Raw genomic sequence first — 23,195 nt, 5'->3', positions numbered from 1 at the left:
TAACATGAACTAAGCATGAACTGCAACGCTGTTCAGCATTAGTTAACCTTAGTTTATGTTGACCTACACGCATCTATTCACGTTAACATCTTAGTTAATTAACATTAGTTAACATGAGCTAATAATGAACAATAATGGTAAACAGCTTCATGTAATTTTTGATAATGTGGACTTGCTGTTCATATTTACATTTGTGTAAATAGCAGCTGATACACGCTGAGTTAGAACTGTTTATCCTTACTATCTTAAAGGTACAAAAGCTTGTGTGTACCTTATTAACTTTATTTAATAATAAGGCATCAATTTGGCTACTGGTAAACACATCTAAAGAGGAAACATCTACAGATATGTTATTCATGTTGTTCATAGACTCTTTACTATCATTACTTATTATCCACCTTATCAACCTTATTGATGTACACTAGTTCAACATTAACTGATGTGTTACTAACATTTGTAGACTCTTTATTAACATGAATTACCATTAACAAAGCATTAACTAATGAATTTGTGAACCTTATTGTAAAGTGTACACTAGTTCAACATTAACTGATGAGTTACTAACATTTGTAGACTCTTTATTAACATGACTTACCATTAACAAAGCATTAACTAATGAATTTGTGAACCTTATTGTAAAGTGTACACTAGTTCAACATTAACTGATGAGTTACTAACATTTATAGACTCTTTACAAACAGTCACTGATTTTACTGGTCCTTGAATGAGTGAAAGCCATTCACACATATTACTTAGATATCCAGAACCTTTATTATGTTAAATAACTGGTCAACACTGGCAATCTTTGCCATTACAAACATACACATACTAACACATTTTTTTAAGATTTTTTTTTTCTCACCAAACTTAACAAATTAATGGAAGTAAACCATTTCTTTATTGCTTTCTTAGTTAAAGCTTTTTAATTCCTTCCATTTTTACATGGAACAAACTGAACTAAATGGAAATTGACTATTTTTTAATTGGAAGCAACTTCCCATCAGTTTTCAGGCTTTGTATTTTTTTTTTATGTTTTCATCAGCCATAATTGCGTCTTGGCATTTTTTGTTAATATGTGACAATTTCGCTCCCTTCTCATGGTTTTCAAGAATTTCTGCATATATTTCTGGTGCTGCAATCGCCAGTTCAGCGATTGCTGCACTTTGCACGATAGTGTTCCGGTCCACGCCATACTTCCTAAAGGCATCTGCCATGTTGCTTCCTCTCCTAAATATCACCAAGACAGATTGGTACCGCTTCACTACTTGCTGTGGGTCCGTAACTAAAAAAGACAGTGAAAATACATTTTTAAAAACAGGATAAAATATAAGAAACGTGTGCAACTGTTAGCTTTCTATTGATCACATTTTAAGAAGCCATGTACATGTCAGTGAGAACAAGAGGCATAACATTTCCATCACACACTTAAGGTACTCAGCCAATCACAATTCACTGGACAGCTGGTTAATCAGCAGCATGCTTTTCAGAACGATTAGCTTTGTAAAAATCAACACATTTCAGAAAGGTGCACTACATTACACCAAATACACAAATGTTTTAATGTCATATTACCCCTTTAAATTAAAATGTAATTATTTCAATTTGCACAACCTACCTCTTTGACAGAATTTACTCCGCTTGTTTTTTTTTCTGCTTTTTCACCATTTTCTTTACTTTCTTTGCCTTCTTTCTTTTCTTCCTTTCCTTTGAAGAGTCTGAGGTTGATGACTCTGAGTCAGAAGACTCAGACGAGTCAGAGGATTCTGTTTCCGATTCCCGAGACATTTTCTTTCTTTTGACTATATCCGCAGGCTTATCTTCATTTTTGTCAGGCATGTTCTCCACCTTGATGGCTTTAATCAATAAAAAAACAAAACAAAAAAATAAAAACAGTTAATATACATACTGCATGCTTGCATTTGAGACTTTAAAGGATTAGTTCACTTCCAGAATATTTTTTTCTGATCATTTACTCACCCCTATGTCATCTGAGATGTTCATGTCTTTCTTTCTTTCTTTTGAAGAAAACATGCCAGGAATTTAATTCATATAGTGGAGTTCAATGGTGCAGTTTACCAGTAGTGGACTTTCAATCAGACCCGGTTCTACGAAATCAATAGCACCCTCACTTAAAGCTGTAATAATGTTATTTTATTGCAGATTTAGATAACAATTCAGTGCATAATCGTTAAAAAAACGATTTATTTTTCTGCTGTAAGCATTAACAATGCCCTACCATATTATAACGCATCAAAGCAGTAAATTAGAGTGTTGCATTTCAGCCCTGGCCTATTGGCCGACTTTTTTTACACCTCTAGTTGCTGGGCTTTAGGCCAATTTTCACGTCAAAGTTCAGAGGCGGGCGGGCACCTGTTTTATCTATTTTTGGTTTCTCCTTATTTTAATATTTAAGACATCCATAAATTATGGTGAAGAAAAAATGCCGCGCTGGTGGAAACAACAGGAGACTTCACTTTTGCTTTCACTTTCGAGACCGTTACAGCTGGAACAGATCTGCGCTCAAGCACTCAATATGCTGAAAATTGCCACAAAGATAAATAAATAACACTGAATGTGTCGGGCCTGAAAGAGTAAAGCTTATTTAAATTATATGTTAATAAACTAGTGTATTCTGAGTCAGTGTAACAAAAATCCTTTTTGGACGCGCCTTGAGAAATGTAGGCCTATCTTTACGAATTACATAATGAGAGAGTTTTTGTTTTCTATTTGTTTTATTTCGTTAAGTAATAATGTAAAACTATTTATACGTTTTGTTAAGTGCACACCAAAAAAAAAAAAAAGTACGCTACACCCTTATGTATTACTCTTACCTTTGTGAGCAAAAATGACAGATCGTTTTAAATTGCTTGCACTGAAAAAAATGCACTGGCGCCCATGTCCTGCGTTTTTAGCTTCCAATCTCTGCACAAACTATTGGATATACCGCACATTTATATAGGTTTAACGTTTAAACTAACATTGTTTTATACTTGAACTATTTTATATCTATAGATTTTAGGGAAATCATGATGATTTGAGTAGGCAAACTGATCAAACAGACAGTCTGGGCGCTGTTCGTTAAAAATAATAATAATACAATAAAAAATAAAAAATAAAAAATTATATATACGAACAAATATGCTCCAAACTTTTAAACTAAAAATACAACGAAACTAATTATAATCAATTTGCCATTACATACCAAACTAAAGTATTTTGATTTTAAAATCTGGCTCAGGACGCGCGACATCAGTGGTAGACCGGCTCCACAATTAAATCCCTGAGGCTGCTATCACATTTATATTTTTCCCCGTGCATTACTTTGATATCACTGTGTTAGTCACTGCTATTTCGAGAATGAATCCAGCATAAATATGCAGATGTAATTCCCTAAACATGGCAGCATGTATTTGTCCGAAAAAAGACAGTTTCATACAAATTCTGAATGGACTGTAGTCTGGAAAGTGTAGGCTACAATACGCTTATTATCATCACTAAAAGCACTGAATTTATAGAGATCAAATTCCATTATAATAATCAATAAAGCTTTCTAAACTACACAATGAGCCTTGTATTTATCGTGCAATTCCCCCTCCTACCCCCTAATGTCGCCTATGGGTATAAGTTTAGAGCACCCTCATTAATTTAGGAAGCACCCTCAGTGATTAAGTTCTGGAACCGGGCCTGGTTTCAATGCAGCTTCAAATGGCTCTATGCAATCCCACCTGAGGAATAAGGGTTTTATCTAGCGAAACAATGTGATTTACTTAAAACAAAAAAATTATATACCTTTTAACCATAAATGTAACTCTTGCACTAGCTCTGGAGTGCACATGCACATGTTAATGCATTATGTAATCACATTTAGAAAAGTCACACGCGGTTAGTTCATTGTCTGTATTCTGGTCCAAAAAATTTAGATGAAAAACTCCATCTCATTAGGAGTTTTTCATAGGGTGAAAAACTCCATCTCATTTTCTCCTCCCAATTTTAAAATCTTCCAAAATCATTTGTAAAGGGTGTTGTTACGTCCCGGCAGATGTGCCTTCGCGTGTGGGTCTCTCTCTCTCTCTCTCTCTCTCTCTCTCTCTCTCTCTCTCTCTCTCTCGTTCTCCCTCCCTGTCATTTTCTTAGGTTCAACCCATTCTAATTGCTATTGGATAAGGGGGCTGTCAATCATCATCATCTCGAGTGACGTGATGGCTTCTGCGGCCAATCCCATCTGCCGCCAATATTTTAAAAGATGGCTAGTGGAACGCCAAGGCAGAGGCACCTTGCGTTCCTGCTTTGTTTCTTTGTTTATTAATCTGCCTCTCGTTATTTCTTTTGGTTTTGGGTATTTTTGTTATGTTTCTTTGTTAAAGTTTAAGTTGTCATCTTGTTTATCATCTTCATTCTTTGATTTAGTATTTGTATTGATTTTGATGACAACCTTTGCGTTTTTTCCCAGGAGAGTTTGGACAGGTAATATGTCACGTGACCTACATATTGCAACATCTAGCGATCTTTATGTATAAACACACTAGCCTAGAAGTGAGCGCTGCATTTGTATCTTCTGTTTGGCAGTTTTAGAGTAGGTAAGTTAGGGCGCCTACAAACGCCGAAGACTTGCTTTGATTGTTTTCTTTTCAGTTAGGTTAGAGGTTTATATTGAGTTAGTTTGATTCTTGTTTTGTTATTTTCTTTTCTTTAGCGCCACTTACGTCCAATCCTCTCCTGTGGGTTTATTATATTTTTGTTGTTGTTCTCTTGTGTAAATATTGTATATAATTACTCTTTACTCTTTTGTTGTTAAGTCTTTTCATTATTATTATTCATTATCATTATTATTGTTATTTTCTATTTGTTTTGTTTTTCTCCTTAACTTTGTAAAATAAATCATCCTTTGTTGGCATTTATTTCGGTTTGCTTTTCGTCTTTTTACACCTGCACATCACAGAAATGGTCACAATTTAAATGTTACAACTTCCAACCCTAGACTGAGAACACGAGGTCGTAACATTTAATGGGGGCTCGTCCGGGATCAGTCCCAAATAGTTTTAAAAATTGTGACGGTTTTGTGTGTGCTGGTGGAAATTGACCGTGCTTTTGGTATATCGCGGCGGCGTTCTTATGCAGAATTGCTTAGCAGCGTTCGCCTGCTGGCTGTGCATTGCAGTAATGTTTAGCTTGCAGAATTTTATTGTCACTCCTTCGTTAGAGCAGATTAATTCATGCAGGAAGCAAGATTTACTTCTGATAGCTGAGCACTATCAGATTGTTGTAAATAAGCAAGGTCTTAAAAGAGACATAAAGAGCAATATAGTACTGCGCTTGACAGAGTTAAAAGTTCTCCCTATGTCAAACACAGCCGATGGTGTGGATACTGGCGGAGTTTTAAGCCAAGGTGACGTTGTTGTGGGGCATCTCAGTATTGGAGATGAGGGTCTGCAGAGTGGTATACTTGATGCTGATGCGGAGGGGGAGCCCGAAGCTAAGGCTGGTTTGCCACCCTTTGATCCATTCTCTCCCAGCTCTGTTGGTTCTAGAGAGGACGCGCGACTGAAAGTCCGCTTGGCCCGTTTACAGTATGAGGCCCAAGAGAAAGCCCAAGCACGTCAGGCTGAGATAAATCTGCGTCTAGAGGTACGCAGGCTCGAAATAGAGGCTGACAAGCAGGTGAAGCTGCGACAGCTTGACCTGGAGGCGATGAAGGTTGCCGCCGGTCCCGCTGCGCAGCCTACCCTAAGTCAGATGTCTCCTCCGCTGGTTGATTCGTCCTCGACTACGTTTGACGTGAGTAAGCATATTGCATTAGTACCCCAATTTAGAGAGACCGAAGTAGATTCTTATTTTAGTGCTTTTGAGCGCATTGCTACTTCGCTTGGTTGGCCCAAAGATGTTTGGTCCCTTCTTCTACAATGTAAATTGTTTGGTAAAGCTTTGGAAGTTTGCTCTACTTTGTCGCTAGAGGAAAGTTTAAAGTATGAGACCGTAAAATCTGCTATACTTCGCGCCTATGAGTTAGTTCCAGAGGCATATAGGCAGAAATTTAGGGGACATAAGAAAAATTCTACCCAGACTTTTGTAGAGTTTGCAAGGGAGAAAGGAATTTTATTTAGTAAGTGGTGCACTGCCAGCAAAGTGAACGATTTTGATTCGTTGCGAGAGCTTGTTTTGTTGGAAGAGTTTAAAAGTTGTCTGCCCGAACGAGTTGTAGTTTATCTGAATGAACAAAAAGTAGCTTCCTTGTCACATGCAGCTGTGTTAGCGGACGAGTTCGTTTTAACGCACAAAAGTGTTTTTACATCCGCACGTTCAGAGAAAACTCAATCTGTTTCTTTTCAATCGCAAAACTCTCGTTCTAAATCCAGTCCACCTCGACCTAGAGAGGATCGCGAGTGTTTTTATTGCCACAAATCTGGACATGTGATAGCTGACTGTTTGGTTTTAAAACGTAAACAGCAACCCCAAACTAAAAGTGTTGGTTTTGTGAAAACTTTAAAATCAGCTGTTGCGGTGCCGTGTGAAGAAAGAATTGATGACAGTTACCGACCTTTTGTTTTAAAAGCGTTAATTTCTTTAACTGGTAATAGTGAGGATCAGAAAGAAATCAAAATGCTCAGAGACACAGGAGCGATGCAGTCATTTATTGTGGCAGATAAATTACAATTTTCTGATGAAACCTCCTGTGGTTCGAGTGTTATCGTGCAAGGTATTGAGATGGGTTGCGTAAAAGTGCCACTGCACCGAGTAGGGGAGAGTGGGGGCAGTTGCAACACTTTTTACATTTCCTTCAGTTTCTCAGCGATCGTTTGTTTTAGAAAGACAAAATGTATATATAGTAAACCCATACACGTCACCTACCTGCCCATACTGCCGCAACATGTGTACATATCATAATATGGAAGTAATTTGTACTTAAATGGACCCTGAAAAATGTTGCAACAGTACCGAGGGGCAGTTGCAACAATCATTTAGATGTAGTAATAAAACTCATAATTGCATAATTTTTCAAATCTTTTTTTAGTTTATTTGAGACCAGAGACAGAGTTCATTGACTTAACAATATTTAAAAGTTAAAACATTAAAGTTTACTCTTAGTAACAAGCAGTAATGAACGAACCACCAAAAGCACACAAACTGATTATTTTAAGTAAAGCATCATAGCATTGTATTCACAATTCCCCATCTGACTCACAATTGTGGCAAATGTAAATGGAACCACCATCAGTGCAAGCTTCATGAGCCCATGCCCTGCACTGACAACATTTTAGCCACACCTCTCTCGGTCTGGAGTAGCTCTCCAAACAGACAATGCAAAAATCTTGTTCTTTCTCAGAGTCACTGTCCTCTGTATGATTTGTCTTCTTGGTTTTCTTTAGGCCTTCCTTGGTTTGTTGGTTTGTTTCCAGTGTGTTCTTTGTCAGTTTTCTCTTAACCTTTGTTGGCTTTCTCTTAACTTTAGCTTTCTCCCTCTCCAACGCCTCCTTTTCGGGGGTGTCTGTCAGGATGGCCGATTTGCGTTTTTTCCTACCGTTTGCTTTTGTTAACTTCCGTGGTCCTGCTCTGGGGTGAGGTCTAACAGTCTCAGGTGAGAACTCCGCTTGCACTGGAGGAACTGCAGAAGGATCAGATGGATCAGAAGTCCCGGCTTGCACTGGAGGAACTGCAGAAGGAGCAGAAGTCCCAGCTTGCACTGGAGGAACTGCAGAAGGAGCAGAAGTCCCAGCTTGCACTGGAGGAACTGCAGAAGGAGCAGAAGTCCCAGCTTGCACTGGAGGAACTGCAGAAGGAGCAGAAGTCCCAGCTTGCTCGGGAAGAACTGGTGGTGGCCGGTCTGTCACCAAAGATGGTGCAAAATCACTGTCGTTGAATTTCTCACGGTTATACGGCCAAATTCCAGTGCTGCTAAAGCCATTCTGCACATTGATTGCTGTTCCAGCCAATGGGAGGGCCAGCCTAACAATTCCAGGAATGTCGTAGATGGACATCGTCAGGCCTGGGTGGCTTCTCATCCAGGTATCGCAAAATGCGTTGACATGGCGTTTTAGGGGGCCATAAACAGTACGATCCAGTGGCTGTAATTTGTGGGAACAATGGGGTGGGAAAGATAACATGACAATCCCATTTTTTCTGCAAAAGTCTATTCCTCTTACAGAAAGATGTGAGGAATGATTATCAAGAACCAAGAGGACTTTGGCATCCAATGAGGCCCTGGTGTGGTGGTGGAAATGCTCAAGAAATTGAAGGAAATGGTCCTCCAACATCCACCCTGATTTATTGGCAGCTCCAATGCATCCAGGCGGGCCATCACGGATAAAATGGTCCTTGAAGTTAACCCGCGGGAATATGAACATGGGTGGAATCATGTTTCCTAATGCATTGCCTGCACATGCAACTGTTACCAGTGTTCCTCTCTCTCCGGAGGTTACTGCCCCTACTTGTCTGACGCCGCGCCCAGCAACAACATTTTCTGGCTCTTGGACAGTTGTGACCCCGGTCTCATCCATGTTCCAGATGTCCTTTGCTTCAAATTTGTACTTGTCAAGGACATTGGCAAGATTGTCATAAAACAAGGACACATTGTGACGGTTGAAGCTCGTGTTCCGTGTGAGACTAGTAGCTTGAGGGCACCGTATAGACAGACGGGGCTGTCTTTTCATGAACCCCATAAACCAATCCCTGCCAGCCAGGGAGCACTCATTCCAGGTTTCAGGGTAGGAGCAGTTGTAATGGACAGCCAGTTGGAAGGCCAGTCGACGAACCTGCAAAATGGATGGAATACTTGATCTTATCTTATTATTTCACAACCTCATATTCTTATACAATTCTCCCTACCAGCCCTCCCTTTAAGCCTACACTCTGCTTTACCTTCCTCATGCTTACCTCTTTACTGCTGAGACCATAGAAAAGGTCAGCTGCCCTTTTTAAGTATTCTGCCAGGCTATCTTCCTGTTGGGCTGAGAAGACCCTCCTGGGAGTCCAGTAACCTGTCCTCATCTCCTCTCCTGGACCTAGCCTCTCTCTCTTTTTTATATAGCGGTAGAGGGTTGTGTGGCAAATGGAATATTGTTTTGCCACAGACCTCACTGCTCTGCCTTCAGTAGTTACTACATCAGCAGCTAAGGATAGAATAGGTAGAGGGACACCCCTATCTGTTTTCCTTTTCCTGTCTCGTGGCATACTGAAAAAAAAACAGAACAGAAAATGTACCTACACTGCAGCCTAGTTTGACTTTTAAAAAAGTAATTGGCAAAAAATACAAAGAGGAGACACCTGGCTATTGAAATATGTTCTTTATCAAACTACTGAATTGCCTTTTATATCTATTTTATCTAATTGTCATTAATGTTGCCATGAGGGACAGTTGCAACACCATGTGGGGACAGTTGCAACGATGCGTTGCAACTGTCCCCCCCCCTGGCAGCCAACTTTAAACTAGCAATGCTAGCCTAACACATTACCTTTAGCACATGGTTCCTAAGTCTGTTAAGAGCTAAGAAACTGCATATTCAAACTAAATAACTATAAAGATCAATACTTGAACAGTTTAGACAGTATGAAAAAAATTCTGGTCATAAAAAAAATTACTTTTTTACCTCAAATTTCAGTTCTCCCAGAAGGAATGATGACATGTGGCTGTTAATTTCCAGAAAGAAGGAGGGGCCTACTGAGCATGTGCAGAGGGAGTGTCATGGCTCTAGCTCATTCCTGATTGGAGAAATCAGCAATGTTGCAACTGCCACACGTTGCAACTGTCCCCACTCTCCCCTACATCTGCAGAGCGAATTATGTACTGGGTTTGTACGAGTCGCTGTTCGCCCCTCTCTTCCTGTGAAAGGTGTTGATTTTATCCTTGGGAATGATTTGGCAGGAGGAAAAATAATGCCTTCTTTAGAGGTTGTTGATAAACCTGATGTGTTTTGTCAGTCAGATGATTTATCTGACTCTTTCTCTGATGTTTTTCCTGTGTGCGCGGTAACTCGCGCTCAGTCTCGCAAATTGGGCGATGCAGTTGATCTGTCTGATTCGTTTATTTTTCCGCTCTTTGCTGACGAGAAACGGTTGGATGTTGTATCTGAAAAACAAAATGATAATTTGAAGAGTTCCAAGGTGACTATGACTGATGCAGAATTAACAAACTTGTCTTTGTCTCGAGAGAAAATTATTGCTGCGCAGAAAAAGGACAAATCTCTTGTTCCTATTTTTAATTCTGTCGTTTCTTCTGATGTGATTAAGGACAAGAAAGCTGCCTATTTTATTGACAATGGCTTGCTAATGAGAAAATGGTGCTCAAACATTGATACGGATTTGGATTGGAATGTTGTGTATCAAATTGTCATTCCTTCTCCTTACCGTCAACATGTTTTATTTCTAGCACATGACCACCCCCTTGCGGGTCATCTTGGAGTCACAAAAATGTACAATCGAATTTTAAAACATTTCTTTTGGCGAGGTTTAAAAAAAGATGTGACCAAATATTGTCGTGTTTGTCACTCTTGTCAGTTGGCCGGAAAGCCAAATCAAGTCATTCCACCTGCTCCACTGGTCCCTATACCTGTAATCGGTGAGCCGTTCGAACACGTGATTGTGGACTGTGTTGGCCCGTTGCCAAAAACAAAATCAGGTAACCAGTATTTATTAACCATCATGTGTATGGCTACTAGATTTGCGGAGGCAATTCCATTAAGGAAAATCACCGCTCCTGTTATAACCAAAGCCCTGGTGAAGTTCTTCTCTACGTTCGGACTGCCAAAAATTGTACAGAGTGATCAAGGTACTAATTTTTTATCTAAGCTTTTTAAACAGGTATTGCAATCTTTGGGGATTACTCATCGTGTTTCAAGTTCGTACCACCCAGAATCCCAAGGGTGTTTGGAACGCTTTCATCAGACGTTAAAATCGATGCTACGAAAATATTGTTTGGACACTGCTAAGGACTGGGATGAGGGAGTTCCTCTAGTTTTATTCGCTGTAAGAGAGACTGTACAAGAATCTCTTGGTTTTAGCCCAGCCGAACTTGTTTTTGGTCATCAGGTAAGAGGTCCTTTAAAAATTCTTAAAGAACAAATGTTCTCGATTGATTCAAGTCCGAAAATGAATGTGTTGGATTATGTCAGTAATTTTCGTGATCGTTTGCATGCTGCTTGTTCGTTAGCTAAAGAATCCCTAACCAATGCGCAGATGGACATGAAGTTCAGGTACGACCATAAAGCGGTTGCACGTTCTTTTATGCCTGGGGATCAGGTGCTTGTACTTTTACCAATTCTTGGATCTTCTTTGTCGGCTCGTTTTTGTGGTCCTTATGTAGTGAAAAAGAAAATGAGTGAAACCGATTATATGATCATTACACCTGATAGAAAACGCCAAACTCGTGTGTGTCACATAAACATGTTAAAAGCTTACCATGCCAGGGAGAGTCCATTGGAAAAAGCTTCGGAACCGACTGCAGGGCCCGCTGTCTCTTCTGTTGCTGTAACTGCGGAGCTCATTTCACCCCCAGGTAGTTTGTGTGCTGACGAAGATGACGTGGTACTTCGTAATGCTCCTCAGCAGTGCGCAAGGTTAGCAAATTCGGAGATGCTAAAAGATCTAAATTCTTTTCTTCACCATTTGACTACTGACCAGATGGCAGACATGGTTAAATTAATTTCTGATTTTAACTGTCTGTTTAGTGATGTTCCTAAGCTAACGAATGTTTTGCAGCATGACATTAAGGTAAATGGTGCCCGTCCAATTAAGCAGCATGCGTATCGTGTAAATACAGTAAAAAGATCAATAATGCGTCAGGAAGTAAACTATTTACTGGAGAATGGTTTAGCCAAATATAGTTATAGCCCCTGGAGTTCACCTTGTTTGCTCGTTCCTAAACCGGATGGCACATTTAGATTCTGCACGGATTTTCGTAAAGTAAACGCAGTAACGGTGCCAGACAGTTATCCATTACCGCGGATGGAGGACTGCGTTGATAACATAGGATCTGCTTGTTTTGTTAGTAAACTCGATATGTTAAAAGGCTATTGGCAAGTTCCCCTAACTCCACAAGCATCGGAAATTTCGGCATTTGTAACCCCTGACAATTTCCTTCAGTATACGGCTATGGCTTTTGGGCTTCGAAACGCGCCCGCGACTTTTCAGCGTCTCATAAATTTAGTGTTGGCAGGCATACCAAACTGTAGCGCATATCTTGACGATCTCGTTATCTGTTCTGCAAATTGGACAGAACATATGCGTTTGTTAAGAACAGTGTTTGAACGTCTTGCCAATGCTAATTTAACGCTTAACTTAGCCAAGTGTGAATTTGGCCAAGCAACAGTCACTTATCTTGGTAAAGAAGTGGGGCAGGGACAAGTGCGACCAGTAGAGGCCAAAGTCACTGCTATTTTAGAGTTTCCCGTGCCTACAGCCCGTCGGGAGTTGAGACGATTCTTGGGTATGGCTGGCTATTATCGCGGCTTTTGTAAAAATTTCTCGACTGTTGTCAGCCCTCTCACTGCATTGCTTAGCCCGTCTAAGTCTTTTGATTGGTCCGTTGAGTGTCAGCATGCTTTTGACTGTGTGAAGACTCTTTTGTGTGATGCACCTGTTCTTTTGGCTCCGGACTTTTCTCAGGATTTTAAACTTGAAGTCGACGCGAGCGCTGTTGGAGCTGGGGCTGTTCTGCTTCAAGAGGATAGAGATGGTATAGATCATCCTGTGAGCTACTTCTCGCGTAAGTTTAATAAACACCAGTTGAATTATTCTACGATCGAGAAGGAAGCTCTTGCGTTGATGCTTGCTTTGCAACATTTTGAGGTATATATTGGTTCCAGCAGTCTACCTGTCATCGTATTTACCGATCACAATCCTCTTGTTTTCTTGTCCCGGATGTATAATCAAAATCAGCGTTTAATGCGGTGGTTTTTAATGGTCCAAAATTATAATTTGGAAATCAGACACAAAAAGGGTTCTGAAAATGTTTTGGCTGACGCTCTTTCGAGAGTTTAGAGAGGTCACAAACTAGTTTGTTCTTAAGGGTGGGAGTGTTACGTCCCGGCAGATGTGCCTTCGCGTGTGGGTCTCTCTCTCTCTCTCTCTCTCTCTCTCTCTCTCTCTCTCTCTCTCTCTCTCTCTCGTTCTCCCTCCCTGTCATTTTCTTAGGTTCAACCCATTCTAATTGCTATTGGATAAGGGGGCTGTCAATCATCATCATCTCGAGTGACGTGATGGCTTCTGCGGCCAATCCCATCTGCCGCCAATATTTTAAAAGATGGCTAGTGGAACGCCAAGGCAGAGGCACCTTGCGTTCCTGCTTTGTTTCTTTGTTTATTAATCTGCCTCTCGTTATTTCTTTTGGTTTTGGGTATTTTTGTTATGTTTCTTTGTTAAAGTTTAAGTTGTCATCTTGTTTATCATCTTCATTCTTTGATTTAGTATTTGTATTGATTTTGATGACAACCTTTGCGTTTTTTCCCAGGAGAGTTTGGACAGGTAATATGTCACGTGACCTACATATTGCAACATCTAGCGATCTTTATGTATAAACACACTAGCCTAGAAGTGAGCGCTGCATTTGTATCTTCTGTTTGGCAGTTTTAGAGTAGGTAAGTTAGGGCGCCTACAAACGCCGAAGACTTGCTTTGATTGTTTTCTTTTCAGTTAGGTTAGAGGTTTATATTGAGTTAGTTTGATTCTTGTTTTGTTATTTTCTTTTCTTTAGCGCCACTTACGTCCAATCCTCTCCTGTGGGTTTATTATATTTTTGTTGTTGTTCTCTTGTGTAAATATTGTATATAATTACTCTTTACTCTTTTGTTGTTAAGTCTTTTCATTATTATTATTCATTATCATTATTATTGTTATTTTCTATTTGTTTTGTTTTTCTCCTTAACTTTGTAAAATAAATCATCCTTTGTTGGCATTTATTTCGGTTTGCTTTTCGTCTTTTTACACCTGCACATCACAGAAATGGTCACAATTTAAATGTTACAACTTCCAACCCTAGACTGAGAACACGAGGTCGTAACAGGTGTCCAACATGATTACATAATGCGTGAAGTACGGCTGGTGCGAAACAATTTGTGGTTAAAAAGTATACACATTTTTATTGTTGAAAACGATCAATAAAAATTATCATTGCAAATTACCAATTGTTTCACTAGACAAGACCCTTATTACTCGGCTGGATTCCCAACCCACTGGCCACCTTAGAAGTACACTATATGGGGAAAAATCCTGGAATGTTTTCCTCAAAAATCTTAATTTATTGGGGACTGGGAAAGAAAGACAAAAGCATCTTCTCCTTAAGTGTTAATTTCACCCCGAATGACAAAAACGTCTATATTATCACTTCCTGTTACATCTTTATTAAATCTAAAAGCATTTAAGATACCAGATTTTTAGTTTTCCAAGCTCAAAATGGGTTTGAGACATAACACAAACACAACACAAAACTTTCACAACAAATTTACCCTCTGACAGCTGTTCTCGTAGGTAGTCTCTTTCTTTAGTCAAATCTTCTATTTTCTCCTCCAGATACTGAGCTTTCACCTTCCATGCTTCTATCTCTGCTTTGGCTTTAGCCAAAGTTATGGAGAATTGGGTGCTTCAGTGGGATTATCTAGAAAATAAAGGGATCTCAGTATTAATGCAAAGGGTCTTTATTATGTATGTATGTATGTATGTATGTATGTATGTATGTATGTATGTATATATATATATATATATATATATATATATATATAATGTATGTATATGTGTGTGTGTGTGTGTGTGTGTGTGTGTGTGTGTGTGTGTGTATATATATATATATATATATATATATATATATATATATATATATATATATGTGTGTGTGTGTGTGTGTGTGTGTGTGTGTGTGTATGTATATATATATATATATATATATATATATACAGAGAGAGAGCAAATATTCTTAGTTAAAAAACATTGTTGGTTTACCCATAACTTAGTTCATATTATTTTCATTGTGTATTATCATGTGAATCTTAAGACCTCCACTATGTGAAAAACACTTCCCACACAGTTTGCAGGTGTAAGGTTTCTCTCCAGTGTGACTCCTCATGTGGGTTTTAAGGAGACTTTTCAGTATAAAACTCTTTTCACACTGAGAACAGGTGAAAGGTTTCTCTCCGGTGTGAATTCTCATGTGAGTCTTAAAACCGCTATTTAATAAGAAACACTTCCCACACAGTTTGCAGGTGTAAGGTTTCTCTCCAGTGTGAATTCTCATATGAGCCTTAAGGGGTTTTTTCTGTGTAAAACATTTTCCACACTGAGAGCAGGTGTAAGGTCTCTCTCCTGTGTGAATTCACATGTGAACCTTAATGTTTTTTTCTGTGTGTGAAACATTTTCCACACTGAGGGCATATTATTTTCTTAGATTGTTTTTGTGAGGTTGTCTTTTCAGTCCGTGAGCAACTAAATGATTTTTCTTCAGTTTTGAAATCATGCTGTTTCTCATTTTGGTCTTTTTTCTTCTGTTTCAATCAGTTCTTGACTTTCCTCTTTCAGCACCATGAAGTCTGAGGTAAAAAGAGACAAATACAAGTTAACACTTTTTTAATGGTTGTGGCGGGAGGGGCAAACGACAGACACAGTGGGTGTGGCGTCAGGCCTCGGAGAGGCTTTTATTAAACAGAAAATAAGGGAAAGTGAGTCCATAAAGTAAAACAGTGTCCAAAATAAAAGGGGAGTCTGGTGTCCTCGGGTGCTGGGGCAGCGTGACGGAACGGTAGTGTTCAGAGGGGAAGGGTCCAGGAGAGGGGCGGAGTCCGGCGGCCGCGGGCGCTTTCCATGCTAGCGCCGGGGTGCTAGGGCGGCGGCATCTCCGGCAGGCTCATCCCTCTCGAGCTGTCCGGCGCTGGGGCGGCGGCTTCTGGCGGCCTCAACCGGACCGCGGGTCCGGCGGCTCTCCAAACTCTTGTGGCGCGGGATTCCCTCTTCACCCCCTCCTGGACCCGCGAGGACACCAGCGTGCATGCACGGGGGAAAGAGACCGGTCTCCCGAGGAGAGGCGCGCTCGGGATTTAAACAGCGGCGGTGATGAGGCTTCATTTACATCAGGTGTCCCCATCACACGCCGCCAGCCCGAGCCGATTACACGCCCCTCCTCTCCCCTACACACCCACTCCCGTCGGGAGCCTGGAGAAGGGCGGCGAATACGGGACGGGGTGGTGATGAAAATTAGGGGGGCGGCCAGACGCCTCGCCACATTCCCCCCCCCAAGCGACATCCCCGTCCTAAGGTCGCCGCCCACGCAGGAGTGCTACCTTCCTCATCCAGGCTCCAGCGGTCGGAGTGGGCGGGGATTCCTCTCCAAGGCAACGCTCCCTCTCGCCGCGTACCGGAACAGGGACAGAAAAACCGGTATTAGTCGACAGCCTCAACCAACCGCAGGATAAGTGACTAACTGAAACATCACTTACCCTTCTTGCGGCTGGGAGGCCGTCTCCGTCGTTCCTCCGTCCCTGTCCGGGTTTTCACGAACTTTTGCGAGCGAGAGGGGATGACGTCATCAGGTGTTGCCCACTGCGCTGTCTAAGCCCCGCCTTGCCCGCATTCTCCACCACTGTGGCGGGAGGGGCAAACGACAGACACAGTGGGTGTGGCGTCAGGCCTCGGAGAGGCTTTTATTAAACAGAAAATAAGGGAAAGTGAGTCCATAAAGTAAAACAGTGTCCAAAATAAAAGGGGAGTCTGGTGTCCTCGGGTGCTGGGGCAGCGTGACGGAACGGTAGTGTTCAGAGGGGAAGGGTCCAGGAGAGGGGCGGAGTCCGGCGGCCGCGGGCGCTTTCCATGCTAGCGCCGGGGTGCTAGGGCGGCGGCATCTCCGGCAGGCTCATCCCTCTCGAGCTGTCCGGCGCTGGGGCGGCGGCTTCTGGCGGCCTCAACCGGACCGCGGGTCCGGCGGCTCTCCAAACTCTTGTGGCGCGGGATTCCCTCTTCACCCCCTCCTGGACCCGCGAGGACACCAGCGTGCATGCACGGGGGAAAGAGACCGGTCTCCCGAGGAGAGGCGCGCTCGGGATTTAAACAGCGGCGGTGATGAGGCTTCATTTACATCAGGTGTCCCCATCACACGCCGCCAGCCCGAGCCGATTACACGCCCCTCCTCTCCCCTACACACCCACTCCCGTCGGGAGCCTGGAGAAGGGCGGCGAATACGGGACGGGGTGGTGATGAAAATTAGGGGGGCGGCCAGACGCCTCGCCACATGGTGTAAAGCAGATACCAAAACATTTAGACATAAAAACCATCAGAGCCTCTTGTCAACATTGTTCATTCTTTGATTTCTTTAGGATCTCTACCAATCTAAATCTTGATAAAGGGATGTACCATTACATTGTTTTCCACAATTAAGTACCTGGTTGTTGAATTCGTTTTGTTGTTGCATTCACAAATTGCTTTGTTGATTATCATAGCCTTCTTTCAGCTTATAAATGTAGCTCTAGCTGGTTGAATATTCTAAGCACTTACTAGTCACACTAACCATGTTTCCCTGTTTACCATTTCCCTTTAATTTGAAATTGTGAAATTGAAAATACATCAAATGGAAACCCATCCATTTCACAAAAACTCCCATAGTTAATTTGCATGAGGTGGCTATTTAAGCAAATCGAAAAAAATGAATAACTCGCAAAACTGTAATGGAAACTGTTTTTGCATTTACAGGTCACCTGGTGCACATAAGTCATATGATTATCTAATGTAGTATAACCTTCAAGACACACCTCATATGTAGCCACTTTCAAGTATAAGGGTTCATTTCTTGGCAGTAATACTTGAATATCCCCTTACTTACACTGCACACTCGGCTTCAGCATGGCCAGCTAATAATGGCTACTCTATTCAGTGTTTGTGTTCATACTAGCCACTTTGCTAAACACACAGTAAAATGTTTTCACCAGATTCAACTGAAAAACCTAAGTTCAGCGGCTGCCTTAATTTTTTTAAGTTAAATCAGCTTAAAACTATGAGTCATTTGAACTTATTACAATAAAAATGAGTTGATTTAACTTGGTAGTTGAAACTACTTAAAAAGTTTAGCAGCTGCCTTAAAACAACTTAAGTTGAAACTGGTAAAAACTTTTTACAGTGCACGCATACTCTTACTTCAATTTAACATAATGGCTAATGGCTAGTAGGGCTGGGTAGAAAAAAATCGATTTCTTGAGTTTAATCGATTCAAAATTTAATTAATCAATTAGTCTTGTCTGTTTTCAGTTAAAGAACGGAACATTGTAGCACCTCCCATCCAATTAATCGCAGTAAGCTTTATGCGTTGCTACTTTTCATATGAAACTAAATGTCAGATTTCAAAGTTTTTTTTTTTTTTTTTTTTACAAAGTTCAAACAAATATAGTTTTGCCAAATTTAATGTAAAAACAAACTAAAATTCATCAGTACCAGTCCTCCCTATGCTCAAAGTACGCAAGTTGCATGCGGCCCTGGAACCACCAATGGGCCCCGCTGCAGCTGTGCAATTAAAAGAATCTTAGTTTCATTTAAAAAAAAAAATAGTAATTACAAAAAACCTGCTTAATTCTGTTCCTGTGATTTAAAGCAGTGCACTGTCTTCCTACATAACATCCAAATCAGTTAAATCATGTAATGTGACTGTTGTAATATACAGGACGTGCTTGAAACTAAAAAAATAAACCTAATGCTGTTTCTGTCATTTAATATTAATCAAACAACAAAAGAATGAGATATTTATTCACTTCTCTGCACTGGATATCTTTAGTAGCTTTAATAATTGTATATTTAATCAATCAGGTGAAAACTATGCAGTGTTTTATTTTTACATTTGATTATTTTATTCTATTTCTGCGTAAAATATATTATTTTTAGTAGACTAAATTGTTCGTTTGAAAGGGACGCGATCATTTTGGGATTTTTATGAACACACTGACGGGGGCCGGTTTTGCCTGGGCCCCCCAGAAATCTAGGACTGGCACTACACTTCAAACACACAACTATGTTGAAAACTGTCTTTTAGCATGACTTTCAATCAGGTTTTTGATTGGATTACATAGTATTCAGGGCTGGGCAAAAAAAGTGATTTTTCGATATATTGTTTTTTAAAATGTAGTTGATTCAATGTCGATTCTCAAAGGCCACGTATCGATATTTATTTACACAAGCATTAAACAAAGGCTAAAATGCCATTGTATAAGATTTTTTGTTTTTTGAAAACCTGTCTCTGAACTGTAAATCATGCCATTTTATGGCCTAATATGTTACCGTACATCGTCCAACCACACACATACTGTTCATTTTACTTGTGCAGCTCTTAAAAAGGGTCATAAATTCCCTTAAATTAATATTGAAAAATTCTGCAGATACACTGTAAATAGTGAAATAAAATGCATTCCTTGATATTTGTGTATTGAAAATATTTTTGATTGACATTTAGACTCCTATCTAATTTTCTATTTAAAAAAAATATAGATATTATATGGGCTAGTTAAAATAATTTTCGGACTACAAAAATCTGAAGAGTACCTGCCCGAAGGGCTACCAGAGATTTAAAAATTTTGCGAGCCCTGGACAAGAACACAGCTATACACTCAAAAAAATGGTTTTGTGCCACTGTTCGTTTTATTTAAAAAAAATTTTTTTTAAAACAACTTAAATATATATGGTAAACCGCCAAAACACTAGTGTATTGTGCTTAAATAACTTAAACTGTTTAATAATCCACTTTACTTAATTATAGATCGTTAAAGTAATGTAAAGGGTTTCATTTCGCCATTCAAAAACCGGATGTGACGATTTCCAACGTATTTGATGAAGACAGCTCGAAAAAGGATCATGGCGGCAGCACTAGAATTAGCAAGGTAAGAACATTTTAAGTTTCTTGTATTAACACCAAGTCTTTAGTTCCTGTTTGTGTTGCTGACTTTAACTTCAGAATTTCGGGTTAGTCGAGTATTGTGTGTAACTGGTTTATTGCGCCATAAATGTATTGGGAAAATGTGAGTTTAATTGTGCATGTGGAAACCGCATGATTCTCTGTATTGACCATTTAATATATACGTGTACTTGTGGAACTAGTGTACTAGTGGTTTGACATTTTTGCTGTTCTCTGTAGTTTTGTAATGTGGGTTACACTTGTTCAACTGTATTTATCCATGTTCAAATTGTTGCAAGGTGCCTGTTTTCTGTAGGTGAGGTAGGTAAATTTTCAGTAAAAGCTATATTCATTACATGCTACAGCAGTGCAATCATTGATTAAAGATGCCATTTGATAATTGTTGTTAGACATCAGTTAAGAGGAAGTTATGCCCATAGCTGCACATTTCTCGGAGGCTGCTTGACATATGTAATTTTTTATTTATTTTTCTGTAAAAGTTGTTAAATATATTCCAGAATTGATTTCTGACCAGAACCTCAATTAGTCTGCAAACTGTCATTTCTGACCTTAAGTGTCAAACTGTTTTTTTTTTTAATGTATATTTGTTGACTATTCTAAAATAATACATTAAAACTGAAAATCATGTTAATGCCTTGGCACAAGTCTAAAGACTCTTGAATGTAAGCTTGAGACTGTTTGAAAACTGTTTAAAACACTATGTGCTTGTTTAACAAATACAGTTTGATAATTTGTTACACATCTTACCTTTGTATGAATCATTACTTGACAACCACACTCACAAAATGCTTCGTTGAGGGGAGTTACTTTAAATAGAAACAACTGAGTTAAAATAACAAGAACTAATTGTATGGAACCACTGTCTATTTACAAGTCCTGTTTCAGTGCTATGATGGGATTTAAAACATGACTGGACCACTTCCTGAACCCCATGTAAATCTAGAAAAGACTGCAGTTGTATTAATACAACCTTCTCTAACAATTTGAGAAGAAATGGCAGTTTTGATATAGGTCCACATTTGTCTTTTTAATCAATGGTTCCACTGTTGCATGTTTAAAATTCTGTGGTACAACACCTGAGGTGAGACTTATTTATAATTCTCTAAATATTGGGTCCAATGGTTTCAAAAACACTTTAAAAAGTGTGAAGGGACAGTAAGAAGATGGTTTCATCTTACCAATAATATCTCCTAAAAACTAAAGAGACACAGGCTCAATCTGGTTAAGTTTTTTTAACCAGATTGAGCCTGTGGGTTTTATGACAGCTGTATCTTCTATCTCTAGTTTTTAAAACATTAAATTAAAAAAGAAATAATAGAAACCAGCCTACATTTTAACTGGGAAGAGGAACAGACATTAACTAATTTGAGCTAATAATTAGGACTGTATTAGTCAGCTTACAATTGATTTAAATTTACTGCTATAATAAAAATACACTTACATTATAGTTTATAATACTACATGTGTCACATTTAATGTCCAACAACACATATTTTAACAAAATATATGTTTTCCTCAAAATAACTGAGCTACTATTATATTGTGCTCTTCCTGTTTAGTGTGCATCAGCACTTGTTCACTTGTGTAAACCTTGTCCACTCCTGACAACAAAATGGATGTTTGTCTGACTTTCTAAAATGTACATATTCTTATGAAGAATACACACTGAGGAAAACACATCTCAAATGTATTTAACGGTACAAATATATTTGCCATGGTGGATCAATCTGATCTATAATCGACATTAAGGACTGCTTTAAGAATAAACGTGCACATCAAATTATCTTGACTCACTGAACCTGGGTCAAATGAGTGAGATTGTATGAACTTAAATGGTCATTTATGGTACTACTTTAACCCCAATAGATTTGTTAGATTATTTCAGATCATGTTTTGGACTTTAATCCCAGCTTTTCTGAGCATCTTTTTTGAAACAGCCCTCAGAGCTTGACATTAAGACTTGATCTGCGCTTGTCCTTTAGACAGCTAAATCAATCATCCATTTATAGAAAAAAGTAAAAAGTTATATGTAAGATTATTTTATTTTTAGAATACAATAATAATAGTAGTTCAAAACAATGAGAATGAAGCCATCTCCATAAAGTCATTCCCCATTTGATCTTTTAGGTCTGGTCCACACCAATACATTTTCATTTGAAAACGCTTTTTTTTATTTCTCTCTCACTGTTTTGGCCTTCTGTCCACACTGAGACGGCATTTTTATCAAGGAAAACTAATGTCATTCAATTGTTTACTCCAATTTTCCTGGTTTTATACTAAAAGTGGCATTTTGCTTGTGAAAAGTACTTGCTGTATTTTACTTAAAGTCGGGATAGAATTAAACTAATGCCAAAGCTCAGCATTTTGTTTGCGTACCCCTCCATCAGTTTGAGAACCACATGTTTATACTTTTCTCATGTTAAAATACAATACCTTTTTTATAAATATGCCCTACTGCTCCACTCTGATGCTCCTGAACAGTGGTCATCTATTTATTTACTTAATTACATTAATATTATTTGAATTATTCTTTATTTCTCTTGAAATGATCTTACAAGAGGAAATTGCATGAAAAAGTATCATTTGTTCCATTTGTAGTCTAAGTGAGCTTTTCTGAGGTTTCACGCATGTGCAGTAAGGTGAATTTAACGTTTTCTGACAGTTCAGTGTGGATGAGAAACTTTGGAAAATGCTTGAAAACGTTAGGGTGGATGGAGAATATTTTAAAACCAAAACACTTTTTCATTTGTATCCGGATTCATTTAGATGTAGCTTTACTGTCCACTGGCTGTTTTATTGGCTTACCAAAATACATTAAATGACCAAATGTAGTCAAATGTGATTACTTACATTTCAAGGTTTGTGCAAATAACTTTAACTTAAATAATTTTCTTAGATACTTTTGCATAATTAGCCTAAGTGCTATCAATGGTTTTAATAATAGAAGCAGATATTGGGTTTAATATTACTGAAAAATATGTTTTTATGGCTTATTTCCATATTTTTGTTACAACATAAATGCATGATGTCATAATTACAAATTCTCAGTGTGAAAGCAGGATATTGAAGGCAGGGTTAGTATTTGTCATGTGATCTCAACACTTCTGTCCAATGTCTTAACATTTCTACACTCCTGTGACATTATTCATAAACATCATTCCTTTCTGAAGTGAATTCAGGTTTGAGAATAAAAACCAACCTGTTTGTTCCTCAGTATCTTCATGTTTGACTCTGAATGTTTCTTCAATCTTCATGTCTTCACTCTCCTCTTTAATAAACGCCATCTTTATAATTATGTCACATGGATCTCTGATGATAATCCAGGAGTTTTTCTGTG

At 39.1% G+C, this 23,195-nt stretch overlaps 1 long non-coding RNA gene across 1 annotated transcript; it reads right to left on the bottom strand.

Moving 5' to 3' along the window:
- Window positions 1–1,623: 1,623 nt before the first annotated feature.
- On the bottom strand, window positions 1,624–23,195 carry LOC141325679 (uncharacterized). The gene is made up of 3 exons (XR_012353806.1): window positions 23,058–23,195; window positions 14,433–14,581; window positions 1,624–1,853 (listed from the first exon to the last, which is right to left on the bottom strand). It is a non-coding gene; the product is annotated as an uncharacterized lncRNA (long non-coding RNA).

Source organism: Garra rufa, chromosome 2 (assembly GCF_049309525.1).
Source record: "Garra rufa chromosome 2, GarRuf1.0, whole genome shotgun sequence".
Classification (NCBI taxonomy): domain Eukaryota; kingdom Metazoa; phylum Chordata; class Actinopteri; order Cypriniformes; family Cyprinidae; genus Garra; species Garra rufa.
This window is presented reverse-complemented; position numbering and strand designations above follow the sequence as displayed.